The sequence below is a fragment of the Myodes glareolus genome, chromosome 15, assembly GCF_982192425.1.
Source record: "Myodes glareolus chromosome 15, mMyoGla1.1, whole genome shotgun sequence".
In the NCBI taxonomy this organism is placed as follows: Eukaryota; Metazoa; Chordata; class Mammalia; order Rodentia; family Cricetidae; genus Myodes; species Myodes glareolus.
The window spans coordinates 57,580,387-57,597,363 of NC_142040.1; positions in this window are offsets into that span (position 1 = coordinate 57,580,387).

Genomic DNA, 16,977 nt, shown 5'->3' on the forward strand with positions numbered 1-16,977 from the left:
GCGTCTCGCATGGTAAAGGTGCTTGTTAAAGGAGCAGCACCATATGAGAATTATTTCTAGTAAAATTGAAAACTGAGGGGATGGCTACCGTCTGCTGGTTACTAATTGACAGTCAATTCCACAAGGAAAGTAATTTTCAGCAGTACTAAAAAAGAACATGCAGAGAACAATGCCACTTTCTTAATTTTTTTGCTGCCCTGTGCAGTAATATTTTAATTCCATGTGAAATAACACTCTTCCCCTAAAAACAAAGTATTTATTCTGCTTTGGTTCTGAGTCTTGTCTTCTACCTTTCTGAAGTGGAAATACATGAATGCATACATACATGAATACATATGTATGATATATACATACACACAATCAAGAATACATATATGTATGCTTACGCATATGTTTTCCTCAAAGGCATATATTTTTACATTTTTTATACAACAAGATGGAATGTATTTACAGCCACCAACACTTTTCTTCAGTTTACTTTATGAACAAATACTCTGCAGTTTCAAATCTGCAATAAGGTCATAGATAAAATGTGATTGATGCAAATTACTATATGAATCCAATATGACATTCAGTAGGTAATACTAATGTCTATGAAAAAATGACTAAGTCACCATTTCATAAGTGTAACTATGATTTACATGTTTTTCCCCATGTATTCACTATTTTCTCATGTATCAATTAAGCATTTTTTACTATCAGATCAACTGAAGTTGCTTTTAAAACAGCCATAATTCTCATTATGAAATAAAACAATATTTAATTTAAAAGATGAGAGCTCATTAAATAATTTGTGAATAAAAGTGTCATCAACATAGTACATGAAGTTGAGGCTTTTTCTTTGTTTTTACTTCTTTTTGTCTTTTAGCTTTATATAACAAACAAATATAAATCAATCCAAAACTCAGTAGCTTCTTGTTGGTTTAGACAAATGAATAAAATAAAACTAACATAAATATTTATTTGAAACCAAAGAATAAACCCCTCAGAAACCCTAAATAATGACAATAAATAACAAAACCAGGGCTGGAGAAATGGCTCAGCAGTTAATTGCACTGGCTGCTCTTCCAGAGGACCTGAGTTCAATTCCAAGCACCTGCATGGTGGCTCACAACCATCTGTAATGAGATCTGGCACCCTCTTCTGGCCTGTAGATGTACATGCAGACAGAAGACGGTATACATAATAAATAAATAAATCTTAAAAAAAAATGACGAACAACAGAGAAAAAAATGTAAGTTTAAAAATATAACAAAACCAATTAAAAACTGGATAACATATTTCACAGTGATGGAAAAAGTGGATCAGAAATTTTAAATAATTCTTAAGCTCTACAGAAGCTCAAGACTACCTTGTGTTACCTTAGATACTGTCCCAGAAGAAAACAAAAGACAAAGCTGTCAGTATTAGCAGAGTCATTAGAGATTGTCAGGGATCTCTGAATAACCAGTTAAACGAGGCAATTAGTTACAGACTTAGTGAGACAGTGCCCGAAATCCTATAGTAGGTAAGCATTTCAGAATGACAACCTTATGAAACACTGGGGTCTCACAGCACACATGTGCAGTGCATACCCCCCGACACATGCATATACTTTAAATATAATTTTAAAAACACCTAGCTGTTATGTAGTTATTTGTACTCAAATATGTTTGCCCAAGCAAATGTAATTGTTATTTATCAGACTAGAAGCTTATCAAAATAAGAAATAATTTTATAATGAATTTAATTTCAGTGATGGAAAACATTCATAAAAGTTACTTAATTCCTATGCCAGGCTATTCTTTAAATATATTTCACATTATTGTACACTCGATTGACCTCAATATGGTCTTCTGTAGAAGAGAAAGCAAATGTTACTTCAGGGAGGGAGACAGAGAAAGAGATAAAGAAAGAGACAGAGGGAGAATAAAAAGAGAATTAGAATTATTTATAACATTTGCTCAATAATGAACAAGCTGTATTAACTTAGTGATGTAGTATGGTTCTATATTGTGTTTGCTGTCATGATGTGCATGTGGCCCTTATGTTCTTTGTCAAATAGTACCATTCAGTTCCAATTTCTTTTTGTTGTGTTTTGATGATTTCTTATGTAAAACTATATCCACAGTAGTTTATCTTTGTCATAGTGAAAAAAATTAGGAAAGTGTTAAGGAACATATGTGTAATCTCCGAAGAATAAGTAATAACATTGCTAAAACTTAGAGGGCAGTTTGAGCTATAGAGTGATTCCTCCTCCTCTGCTTTTCTCTCTCTCTCTCCCTCTCTTACACACACACACACACACACACACACACACACACACACACACACACAGAGAGAGAGAGAGAGAGAGAGAGCAGACACATCTGGTGTACATTAATTGTGAAATGCCTAACTGCAAACTAGGAGGAACTTTCACAGCATGTATACAAATATACAACCCATATTTGCACACCAGTAAATCATCACTATGTATCTTTTTTAATGCTTATCAGAGGGGCAAACTGTGTTACATATAAACATGACATGGAAGAAGAAAATTGAAAGATAAATAAACAAGGAGCAAAGGTCTTTACAAATACCTAATTATAAATAATAAATTGCCATTTGATAGAAGTCAATCATTTAATAAAATCATCAAAGAAGTTTATTAAGAAAACAGCCTGAAATTTAAATAATATTAAGTTCAAAAGTTTAAAAATGAACAAATTAATAATTGCTAAAAATAATTGCTAAAATTGCTATGATGCTGGGAGATGGTAGTGTTCACCTTTAATCCAAGCACTTAGGAGGCAGAGGCAGGCAAATCTCTGTGAGTTTGAGGCCAACCTGGTCTACAAAAGCTAGTTCCAGAATAGGCTTCAAAGGTACAGAGAAACCCTGTCTCAAAAAAAGATTATATATTTCACATGAAATAAGCTATCTTCAGATTGACCAATAGTCATTTTCTGAATTAGTGATTAATATGGAGGGCCAGTCCCAATGTCAATTGTGCCACTCTTGGTTTGGATTACATAAGGAAGATTAATCTAGCCCATAAACTGTGTTTTCTGCTTGAGTTCCTGCCTCCTGGCTCCAGCATTGAGTTTTTAGCATGGCTTCCTCCAGTGATGAGATGTTACTGGAAATGTGGAATAAACGTTTTCTCCCTACTTCCTACAAGGAATAAAGGAGAGAATCTAATCACATTCCAATTAAAAGTATTAACATAACCACCCAAAAATATTTATTGTGGGTAAAAATTGCTCAAGTAATATTCTTCTTAACAGGAACCACTTAACACAATCAATAATAAAAAAAATATAAATAAATACTTAAACTCCCAGTTCAAAGGACAAAAATAAGTCCCTGGGATTCCAATATCTGGAACTTGAGCACAAGGTTAGACTGATCTCAGGTGGTTTAGAGCAGAATTTTTCTAAGTGTCTGGAAAAGGTCATTCAAAGTAAGCATACTTGTATTTCCTAAGTAAATAAGAAGGACAGACTCTTCAATTTACAGCATTCTTATTGGTTTTCAGAAAGGAACCTTTGAAATAGTTGAGAGGAGCTCAAAATATCTAGAGAAAATAACAACTTTTTAAAAGTTGATTATTCAATTTTCTGTCACTTTTTCTCAAATGATACATAGGCATTCTTTGTGGGTTTTGTTAGTCAAATGAATTGAGGTGGCCAGAATCAAAAAAAAGTATACATTATTCACAGTTTATGCAAACACAGATGCTCAATTTAAAAATAAAAATGGCCATTTGTTTTGGTTCATTCTTTAAATACATACACTATCTGCTGAATATCTTAAGCCTAGTTGAAAGACAATAAACAAGCAAAAAATATGTGAGAGTAACACCATTTTTTAATGTTAAGCTATGCTTTATTATAGTGATATATTTTTACATTAATAAATAAAACTTGCCTAAAGATCAGAAGAGCAGGTTAAGTCACTAGAGATCAGGCAGTGATGGCACATACCTTTACTCCCAGTATTTGGGAGAGAGAGGCAGATGGAGCTCTGTGAGTTCACTACCACCCTGGGCTACACAAGATCAATGAATCCATGTGACAGTTTCTCATAAAACTGAGAGTCAACCTACCTCAGGATCCAGAAGTACCACTCTTGGGAATATAGCCAAGAGATGCCCAATCACACTACAAAAGCATTTGTTCACTATGTTCATAGCAGCCTTATTAGCAATAACCAGAACCTGGAAACAACCTAGATGCCCCTCAATGGAAGAATGGATAAAGAAAGTGTGGAATATATACACATTTGAGTACTACTCAGAGGTAAAAAAAAAAAAAAAGAAGAAGAAGAAGAAGAAAAAGAAAAAAAATGACATCTTGAGTTTTGCATGCAAATGAATGGAAATAGAAAAAAATTATCCTGAGGGAGATAACCCAGACCCAAAAATATGAATATGATATGTACTCACTTATTAGTGGATTCTAGCCATAAACAACGGACACTGAACCTATAGTTCATGATCCTAGAGAAGTTAAGTAATAAGGTGAACCCAAAGAAAAACGTATATAGATGCCCTGGAAATTGGAAGCAGACAAGATCACCAGGAAAATTTTGGGAGCATGGGAGTAAGAGGGAGGTGAGGGAAAAGGGAGATGGGAAGAAAGAAGGGAAAAGAGGAGCGTTGAGGAGAGCTTGGGCAAGTGGGATCGTAGAGATGGAGGAAGGATATGGAGCAGGGAAGAAGATATCTTAATTAAGGGAGCCATTTTGGGTTTGGCAAGAGTCTTGACTCTAGAGTGGTTCCCAGGTGTCCACGGGGATGTCCCCAGCTAGGCCTCTGGGCAGTGGAGGAGAGAGTACCTGAACTGGCCTTGTCTCATAGTCACACTGATGACTAACTTGCGTATCACCATAGAACCTTTGTCCGGAGGTGAATGGGGATGGAGACAGAGACCCACAAGGGAGCACTGGACTGAGCTCCCAAGGTTCAGTTGAAGAGAAGAAGGAGGGAGAAGATGAGCAAGGAAGTCAGGTCCACGAGGGGTTGGTCCACCCCCTGAGACAGTGTGCCTGATCTAATGGGAGCTCACCAAAACCAGTTGGACTGGGATTGAAAGAGCATGGGATAAACTGGACCCTCTGAATGTGACTGACAATTATGGCAGACTAAGAAGCCAATGATAATGGCACTGTGATTTGTCTCTACTGCATTTACTGGCTTTTGGGGATCCTAGTCTGTTTGGATGCATATCTTCCTAAGCCTGGAAGTGAAAATTTTGAATGGTATTATTTATAAAGCAATAAAAAATAAAAACAAAGAAAAGAAAAAGACAGGATGTTCTGAGTATATTGGGAGCATGGAGACCTTGTGAGGCAAGAAAGGGGAGCAGAGAAAAAGGTAGAGTTCAATAAAAATAAATAAAAAACCTTAGCTGGATTTGTTGTTCAGGGATAATTTCTGCCTCATATGAGAAAGAGACTGGGTATGACAGTAACAACAAAAGCTAATAAAAATTGAATTACTTTTAGTAAAATTCATTAGCTGTTTCAAGTTTAAACTGCCAATATTATAAGAAATACAGTGTTTGAATTGGTTGGTCCTACTTTTGTGTAGGTAACACATGATAATCCTTTTTCTTTTACCCAAGAATAGATGATTTAAATGGAAGATGCTTTGGGCAAAAGTCTATCATGATGAAAATAAAAGATCAATAAAACAAGTTTCAACAAAAGCAGAAAACATGTTTTAGAAGAAAGCCTGTGAAAGTTTGGATGATATTTATTTATTCCTTCCTGCTTGTGTTTCCTCCATTAGAGAAATTTTTCTCAATAATAATTTGCTTTGTCTCACTGAAAATTTTATTATATACACAGCACAGTTTTTTTCTCAGCATATGTAATATATTTTTGGAAGAAAACTACAACAAAGTCAATTTCACCTAAGATTTCAGTCTTATTATTAAGCTAGACTATGCCAGAGCATCATTGGCTTCTTTGTCTTTATACATTCCATAACAAAAATGCATTAGGATAGTCTTAAAAACTTTGGTGCATTTATGACAGGTAAATCTTTTTATTTCTTGGCTATTATTTCTTTCTTTTTTGTTGTTGTCACTTTCCTTTTATTTATTTTCTAAGCTTTATTTATCTATTGTGTATACAGTGTTCGGCCTGCATGTGTCCCTGCAGGCCAGAAGATCTCATTGCAGATGGTTGTGAGCTACCATGTGGTTGCTGGGAATTGAACTCAGGACCTCTGGAAGAGTATTCAGTGTGCTTTTAACTGCTGAGCCCCTTATTTTTTAAGTATAATTTGTGAATGATAGTATTAACTCTGTGCCTGTGAAATACAAATTTACGGTGAGATTTTGGAATCACTGAAAACTTTATTGGGATTTCAACAGGAATATTCTTGATCTGGAATTTTTTTCCTAGGGAAAGAAAATCACAGGCCTAGTTTTAATCTTGCTATAAGAGTAGATTTGTGTGTGTGTGTGTTGGGGGGTGCGACACAGAATTACATGCAAGCAGTATTGGCCTACTACGTTTTCAAAGCCTATTTCCCTTTCTAGAGTGTTTTCATAGTCTTTATAAAAAGGTTAATATCAACCTTAAATTAACACATTTTGAGGGGTGGGGCAGAAAGGTTTTTGAGTTTTGCTCTGGCTGAGAGAAGATCCCAGGAAGTAGCCTCTTGGTCCTCTGGCAGGTTCCAGTTTCTTCCTGCCACGGATGGGAAACTGCTTCCTCTTTGGAAATATGTAATCAGGATTGACAATGTACCCTGGTGATTCCATTTCTTTTACAGAACTATATCGAGAGGCGATATAAGAACTTTAGGGCCGGCAAGATGGCTCAGCGGGTAAAGGTGCTTGTTACCAGGCTTGAGGCTATTATTTCTTATGAACAATATGTAAATAGAAAAGTATGTGAAATTTAAATCTGTTTTCATGACAAGTAGTTAGAAAATAAATGAAAAACTGAAGTATTTTTACTTGTGAAGAGATTTGTAGATCATGTTTTCAGAGATTACCTAGAAAGCATTTTGCTGTTCAAATTTATGTGCAATAAAATCATTGTTTTCTCAGCCATAGTCTTTCAAATATCCTATAAAATCTCCAACTTACTCTGAACAATGTTACCAATCTTTTGTTTGTTTTTTTTTTGTTTTTCCAATAAAATATATCTTTGTGGCCAAGTTATTCTGGAATATACTATATAGAAACAATAGGCCTTAAATTCAAGCTAACTTTCTGCTTCTAACAAATTAGTGCTTGCATTACAGGCAAGTTCCACCATGTGTATGTAAACTATACAATTTATAAAGTGTATTACCAATATAACCCCAAAATTTTAGTAAAATCAGTTTTTTTCAGACACAATCACATATACATATGTGCCAATAAGTATATTAATTATATGTATAAATTTAGTACTACCTTAGCTTCAATATAGTCACTTGATATTAAGATAAATCTTGGGCATATGGAAATATCTTAATGGCAAAAGGGTTGTATAACATGTGCAAGGTCCTTCCTTCCATCTCCAATTCCATAAAGCAATTGAACACTTAAGGTTTCTGATTGTTTTCTAATTATCTCTTCTGTGTTTGCTTCAATGAGCAGAGGAAAAGGGTTAGGCTTGCTTCTTTCTCCCATTGATTGTTTTAAAATTATTCTTCTAAAGATAGTTTAAATGTTAGGTTAAAAAATGATGAAGTAAGACCTATAAATCAATCCAAAACCACAATGCATTCATTATAGACAAAAATCACCAGACTATTTTCAGTCTGCTGGAAATTAATGAGAGTCTTACAGTCATCAAGGGAATATGTATTCAATAAAATATCTCTAAGAGTACAGAATTTTGTAATGTCTTAAATTATCTCTTGCCTATCTTATGCTTAGGCTCATGAATAGCAATGTGGGTAATATTATGTGTTCTATTTAAAGCAGAGATCTCAAAACAAATACCTAATTTATAAACAGTTATAATTAATTAATTTTGATCTCTCTGATTATTCCCTGGATGATGACCTCATCCAAGTGCTTTATTTTATCTGACTGGAAGCTAACTGCAAAGATAAAACTAATTCTAAGGGGTTCATAACATTTATGTCACAAAAACTTGCTAGATAATTACATTGTTACAGAGGGAGCAAAGCATACTTGGAAATAAATCCAAAAGTTTGTGAGAACAGGGAGCAAATTTACAATTAAAGCTTGGAAAATCGTAATGATGTTCTTGGGAATCTAGCTAGATAGAAGCGTACATTAGATACATACACATATATATGTATATATTGCATTATTAGATATACACACATATATGTATATATAGCATACATATAAATACATAAAACATTTATAGAAATATGTATATATATGTATTTATTTATTTATCTGGCATATTGCTCAATGATACAACTATAACAACAACACATCTGATCTGTATTTTGTAGAAAGTCTTAAGAGGCTTCATGATGCAAGGGTTAGGTACTATACATAGTTGGCTGCATTTTAAAGGTGTTCCATGGAATGCACATAGACCCTAAGCATAAATACCAGTTTTGAAATATAATTATTAGTGATCTCTTCACAGACTAGACTATCTTATACAGCAAATGATGTTGTACACTGCCTTTGTCTGTAGTTGATATTTTTACATGTAGCACAAGAATTAGTACAATTCCAAATTTTCTACAATAATGTTGTTTGGAGGTATATTAATTAAATTAATCCACACAATATCTCATTCAAATAATAGAAATTCAGTGTTAAAGGAACGGCGGGCCACTCCCCACTGACCGCCCGGCTACCTTTACCCGAAATAATTACATGGAAACTGTATTCTTTTAAACACTGCCTGGTCCATTAATTTCAGCCTCTTATTGGCTAATTCTCACGTCTAGCTTTAATCCGTATTTAGTAATATGTGTAGCACAAGGAGGTGGTGGCTTGTCGGGAAAGATCCTAACCTGCGTCTGTCTCGGAGAGGAGAGTCATGGCTACTGCCTCGCTGCCTTTTTCCTCCCAGCATTCTGTTCTGTCTACTCCGCCTACCTAATTTTCTGTGCTATCAAAGGGCCAAGGCAGTTTCTTTATTAACCAATGAAAGTAACACATAGACAGATGGCCCTCCTCCATCAATTCAGCTTACATGTGTACGTGCAAGTATAGACTGATGGAAGTCTTTCGTAAGTGTAGATTTTAGGAAAAATTGAGGCATTCCACATAAACACAAGCTTAACTTTCAATAGCACATAAATATAAACAATATCATGTAAAATTGTTGTCTTTATTGAATAAAGGCAAACCTCCCTTTTCAAGTTTTAGGGAGAATGTAGGATGAGTTGACACTTTCTCCAAATTATTTTTGGATTTGTACAAAAGCAACCTACCAAGAAAATCGCAGGAATCTTCATCAGTTTCAGTCATAGGATTTTTTGTCACAAGGACTTTTCGCTTTTCTTTCATGGTTTGGCAAATCACCATATTCTATTGCCGGCTACAGGAACTTTACCCAGACATTTGTTGCGATTTCCTAGAGTTTTTATTACTTTTAGGATGTGGAATTATACCAGTGTTTGCTAACTGCTACCACATCATCTGCAGTCCTTAACTTTCTGAACCTGTGGATAGATATTTCAGCTCACTGTGCGAAGTTTCATCAGACATATATAACATTGTTCCTTTAAATTGGTTTGAAAACAAAAATTCTATTCATAAATTCTATGATAAAGAAAAGAATTATACATTTCTCCTAAAAGTCTGCTTTGTACAAAATTACTATCAACATTTCTGTTATCTGAAGTGTTTGAACATTCAACTTAAAAGGGATATTTTACCTTTTGTCAACTACAGATTATTCTACATAGAATATAATTTGAATATAGTATTGCTTCACTCTGTTCCTTCCAGATTCTCCCCACTTCCTTTCTTATCTGGATCTACTTGTTTTCTGTCTCTCATTAGAAAAGAACTTGATTCAGTAAGATAACAAAAAATAAAATAAAATAAAATAAAATAAAACAAATACTGCCTTGGTAGTTTTAATGTGACTGACCCTCATAAACTCATAAGGAGCAGCAGTTTTAGAATGCATGGCTTTGTTGCAATAGGTAGAACCTTCTTTAAGGAAGTTTATCACTGTGGGAGTAGGCTTTGAAATCCCTATGCTCAAACTACAGTCAGTGCATACACACATCATTTCCTGTTGCCTAGGGATCAAGATGTAAAATTCTCAGTTCCATCTCCTGCAGGTAGCCATGTTTCCTGCCATGATGATAATGGACTATCCTCCTGAACTATAAGCCAGCCCAGTTAAATATTTCCCTTCATAAGAGGTGTCCTGGTCATAGAGTCTCTTCACAGAAATAGAACTCCCAACTAAGACAGAAGTTGGCAACACAGACTGGGATATTAATGTGGCAGAACTGACTATGCTTTTTATTTTTGGAAGAATTTTGACTTGGGAGTTGGGTTTAGGGAAGGAGTCGAATGCTTTAAGTGATGTTTCATGGTTCTTACCAGTAGAAGCATGGAAGAGAGTGATGCTACGGGTTATTTATACTGAAAACTGAACTGTGGGAGCCTGGCTCAAGAGGTTTCAGAGGAGAAAGATGTTAGTATGTGGCCTGCAGACTGGTCTTGTAGCATTTCGGTGAAAAGCAGGGCTGCATTTTGCCCTTGTTCAAAGAGTCTGTCTGAGGCTAAAATGAAATGACTTGGATTAATTTTGTTGGAAGAGAGAATCTCAAAACAGACTGGTATAGATTCGGTTCTATGGTTACTAGTGTTCACTATTATAGTAAATTTTAATGAAAAGGAGCAAGCCGAGTAAAGAAAAAGGAAAAAAAAAACCACTGTACTCTTGGAAAAAAGAACTTCAGGAAGAGGAATGTAGCTAAATCCTGTGTTCAATGAGATAAACAGATTAAGAAATGAAATAAAGGTAGTGGTGACCTCAGGGCAAGATCCCCCTCACCCCCACCCCAGCTAAATTTCCAATTTATGAAAAGGAATTAAAGAGAAGTTTAGAGTTGAGTGTGGTGGTACACATCTTTAATCCCAGCATGCAGAAGGCAGAGGCTGCAGTATCACTAGATTTGCGGGCAGTCTGATCTACAAAACCAGGTTCAGGACAGTGAAGCTTATACAGTAAATGAAACCATCAAAAATAGACAGTTGGTGAAGATATAACTGAATGAGGGTACCATGATCCAGACCCAGTAAACAGCAAAACTTGATAGTTTTGGTCATATGGTTCCAGCTTTAGAGGCAAAGAAAGAAGAAAGGAGCAATGGAATCTTCCTCAAAAACTAAAGAAAGATGCTGAGGTCACACATGTGTCAGGGGTTGAATGGAATCTCAGTAAGTACAATGTGTGACGTTGTTAGGGTGAAGCCTTTGCAACCTGACTATGTTGAGATGATATAGCAGAGGGATGCCTACCAACGAGAGTTGCTAAATGGGAATGGAACCAGCCCAAGAGGAAGAAGAAATAAGCATATTACAATCAACAAAGCTGAAAGGCGTCAGAGATCTGAAGAGCATTTTGACAACAGACATGGAGATGGAAAGTTTAAAATTTGTCCAGATGACTTTCTATCTTTCCTTGATTGGAATTGGGGTACATATTCTGTGCCATTACATGTTGAAAGTATGTAATTTGTATTTTATAAGAGATTATAGCTAAGAGGTTGAATGTATTTCAGAGGGTGCTTTGAACTTTAAAATATTTTTGAGACAGAATATGGAAACTTTTGAAGCAGAATTAAGTATATTTTGTATATTGTTACAAGCTTATGAAGGCCACGGAGTGGACTACGGTAGTTTGAATGTAATTGACCGTCATAAGTACATAGGAAGATGCCCTTATTTGAGGGAGGGCTTGGTTGAAGTAGGTATGGCCTTACTAGAGGACGTGTGTTACTGTCAGAGTGGGCTCTGAGGTATCACGCTCAAGCTGTACCCAGATACCACTTCTTGTTCCCAGAAGACCAGGATGTAGAAATCCTAGGTCCTTTTCCAACAGCATGTCTGCATACATGCTGCCTTCTTCTCACTGTGATAATAATGGACTACACCTCTGAATTGTAAACAATCCCAATTAAATGTTTTTATTTATTAGAGTTGCTGTTGTCATAGTGTCTCTTCACAGGAACAGGAATCAAAAGGAAGACACTTTTATATCAAATTTAGACAAGATTGGCCAATAGAAAAATAGAAGAGTCTAAAGAGCAGACAAGAGTCAAAGACTCATGTGCTTACACATTCAAGAGTCTCATAAAAGCACGAGGCTGATATCTATAGTTTATAGGGCAGAGAACATGTTGAAGCTCCATGTAGATTCCGTAATTGTTGCTTACATCTCTGAGTGTTGAAATGAGCTCTGCTCAGTTTGTTTAGAGGGCTTTGTTCTCCTGGTATCCTCTTTCATTACTGTGATCACCACTCCTTCTGCCTTCTATTTCATGGGTTTTATTGAGCTCTGAGGGGAAGTATTTGTTGGAGATCATTCATTTACAGATGTTTGTTCCATGGTCTCTTACTCTGCAGAATATCTGGCTGTGGGTCTCTATTTGTACCCATCAGTTTTAGGAGCAAGCCTCTTTGAAGATGTCTAAATAAGGCCTCAATTTATGAGTAAAACAATATATTAGGAAATTTAAAAGAATATTTAAGACAATTAAACTGCCATTAATAAAATTACCTGAAATCAGTTTCCTGTAGAAGCAGACATATGATCTTATGTTGTATTTTGGGGGATATAGGGTAATATCAAATATACTTTTTCTTTTTAATTATACTGAGTCAGAACATGATGATAGGGTTGTATGGTATAGCGGTAGTTTTCCCATACTAGCAAGGAAAAAAATAAAGAAGATGCACTAGCCTCCACAATCCCAATAGAAGATGCCCTTGAAATAATTTGCCTGTCCCATCAAAACAGTAGATGAATACCCACACAAATTATAATTGATAGTGTAGGGACCATCTCTTTAACAGAGGAGCCTCTGGAAGAAATTGATCCACACTGTAGGATGAAGTATTATCTTTTCTATTTTGTAACATTTTAGGAGAATATATTCAAACAGAAAAGCAACTTCATTATAATTTCTCTTCTCGTTCCTTGGAACTGAATTTCCATAATTTAGAATATTTAGTTTTAGAAAAACTTTTCTTTCAGAAATTCTTTTGATGTGTGACTCTGATTGACAGTACAGAGGAGTGTGAATATTATGCTATCTCTTATAGAAACCCTATTTCCATCAAATTATATTTGAAAACTGCAAAAATTTCACTATCCTGCTAAGCTAGAGGGCTTATCTTTGCAATCTTTGATACTCAAATTTACATATGATAAGACAGTTTCCTTCTATATTTCTATTTAATAATTTGGTTTTCACATTAACCTTTATGAAATATACTTTTTACCTTTGTTTTATAAAAGTGTCGTATATACTCAACTTATATATGTTAATACATATTAGAGTGTATGGAAGTATAGCTTTGATAATTTTGAAAAATGAGCTGCAGAAATAATTTTCATTCATTTAAAGTTATATATAAAAGCATTAGATTTCAGGTTTAGGAACTCAATATTTTAGAAGTTTATTTTCTATGAAAACTCCTGTGCAAAAAAAAATGTTTCCTGACGTTATAAAGATAAAATCACAGAGATTATAATTAAGGAGATCACATTTAAAAGCTCTGCTTACTTCTAAAGGATCTGAGCCCGGGTCCACAGTCTACACAATGATCTCAGAACTGCTTTGCCAAGATAGTAACTTCAGCACAATCAGAAAACAGACACATTAAAAACAAACAGCAATAAAAATCTTAGTGGCTCTTAAAACTCTTCCCAGACAATTTTAGGAAGCTGTTTATTTATTTTTTTGAAACATGGCTTTCTCAATATAATCATAATAAAATGTTGAACTAGAAATAAAAATACTCAAAAATAGAGTATACAAAAAACTGAAATATTAGTAGCCACTGCCCTATACTAGAACAAGTCAACACTGTTGCGTTTTAATAGAGATGTCCATATATGGCATTTCCCTAGGAAATCAAAGAATAAAACAGCAAAATATTTATTGAAAAGATGATATCTTAAAATTTAAGAATATTTTTGAGGAATATTTAGACAGATGCAGTATATACAAAGTATTGTCAGGTGCTTCTTACCCTTTCACTAACATTTCCATCCAGAGATAATTTGTTATTGGCAGCAATGGACTTTGATAATATTTTTAAAGCACAAGTAGCATGTAATCTTTGTGGGCTTTCAGAATACTTAAAAACTATGGCGAAGACAGCGAAATTATATCATCACAGTAGAACCCAGCAATAAATGATTACAGTGGTGTTTCATTTCTGGTATCCACCCATTGCAAAATGCACACGCTTCAGTGAATGGTAACCACCAGCCTTAGTCTTCACACCGATCCTCTTCGTGATAAGAAAAGGAAACCTATAAAGAATGATGAACTCACTAGCTCTCCTCTTTTGGCAATAAAAATCTTCCTACTTATGCCTTGCTAGAAAACTATAGATAATTTATTATGTAGATATAAAGGGACTAAAATATTTTTTAAGATTTCCAATATAAACCATTGAGTAAATAAGATAAATGTCAGCTGAAATAAATCAAGACACATATTAGTCTTGAGACATTCACTAAGGTAATAAATATATAAACTATGCAATGATCAGCAATGCAAGAGTTGCAAGGCATAAGGGATGATAAAAACCTCAACTCGCAACCCAGGTGAGTCAAGTTCACAGACAGTGAACAAATATTTGGCTTTGCTGTTTTCATGAAGAATTAATTTATACTTCCCTAGATATCATGTGTTTTATAACAACTTAGTCAACCATAGTAATGCCTTTTCAATTTACCATAAAATCAGAGCTTAAGGTCTGCAGCTTATGGGGTTGACTCCTATTCTGCACCTTTCCAGGCAACTAAAAACTATGAGGTTTTAGGAAATATTCCTGAAATTCATCAATTTGCTTAAGTAGTTCACATTTCAGGAGACATTCTTAACAAGAATTTCTGCTTTATTGAATGAAAATATTTCAAATTATACCAATGGAACAAAAGGCAAAGTGATTCATGGTTAAAACTTCAGAAAATTTCAAGTATAAGGAAATCTATCTAATGAAGTTAGCAATATATCTATCCAGTAAATTAACAATTTGTGTACTCTGAGATACATTTCTTTGTCCTTTTTATTTAAAAAACTCTTTAATTAGGTTATAAAATGAAAATATATAAGAATAAGATCTGGTAAAGAGTATTTTTATCTATAAAGTATTCAAACTGGAAAATGTGTCATTAAACAGTAGACAATTGTAAAAGATAACATTTTCCTTGAGTCAATATGCATGTGAGAATCAGTGAGAAAGCAGTGTTATGTGTTGTAACTGGATTATATATGACAATGTATAATTGGAAATTATAGAACTTCATTTTCAAAGGTGTGTGTCTAGGAATGGCATATGACCTGCAGAATGATAACCCTATGATACCTGTTATTATAACAGAATGATAACAAATCTTACCTTGTATGTGCTTCCACCTAAGCTCATACAAAGCTGAAGCCCTTTCCAACTTAAAGGCATAGTTTGGAATAATCGAAATGCCTGTTGAATCTCCAAAGTATTATTTTGCCTAAAGTAGCATATTTTGTTCCTTATGTTCTTTGGAGCTTCCCTTTCAAGATAATATCATGACCTTATCTCATACGTATTCTAAAAGTGTTCTAAGCCATTCATATAATTCTAGTGACTTCTATATTGAAGTTCTAATAGCTCTGAATTACAAATGAATAATTGAAGAGTTATGATTAATAATTAATACATTTTTATGTTTGCATAGTTGATTATCATCATTTTGTAAAAGTAATTTCCAAAAATGTATTGTTTGCTATTGGGAAAAGACACCACAGCTCCTGCATATTTGAATACTATGTACAGTTCTTTAAAATAATGTATAAATACCTTTCACAGAAATTTATATATGTAGAAAACAATGTCTTTAAAATAAAAAAAGTTTAGAAAAACAATAACATTATGAATTCTAGTAGAAGTTAGGATTTTTGTGGATTTAATATAATGTTAAGAGGCTGGCTGATTTTTAGCATGGATGGAGAATAGTGAAAATGATGATCTGACTATATTTCACAAGCTCCAGCTTAAAGCTAAGTTTTTACTAATGGGTAGGCATAAAAGTTCTTTTCTGGTTAGGAGCTGCTTCATGGGCTATAACCAAGCAAAGTTCAATGTTTCTGAAACCTCGACAATTACCTTACAAACACACAAACCACACAAGACACACACAGACACACACACACACACACACACACACACACACACACACCATACATATACAGTTATGGACACAGAGACAGGGAAACACAAACAGCACATATACAGACAAAGAGACACACACACACACATACACACACAATACACTGAAATAATTTAAACATGTTTAAAGTTTTAAAACATAAAGACTTATACTTAGTAATACTGAAGTATTGTAGTTATTATCTTTCACTCAGACAACACAGCATCAGCCTTTAGACAAATGGTGTTTTCATGTTTTCTAGATAGTCTTTATTTCTTGCTTCTAATCATTTATCATAGATACATTAGTATTTACTCACTGTGACCCAAAGAGTAAATTTAGTTTAGCAGTAACACTAATTTTGTTTACTAATTTTTGAACTTATATGGACTCTTCAGCTTTTTAATTATTCATTCAAAACATCACTTTTAAGTTTATTATGACACTGTTTTTTCTCTTTGTTTTTTCGAGACAAGGGTTTCTGGTTGTCCTGGAACTAATTCTATCCTAGAACCAGGCTGGCCTAGAAGTCATAAAGATCAGTCTGCCTCTGTCCCCAGCCCTGGGATTAAACACATTTGGTACCACACCCGGCACTGTTTACTATCTTAAGAGAAATAGCCAGGTGGTGGTGGTGCAGGCCTTTATTCCCAGAACTTGGGAGGCAGAGGCAGG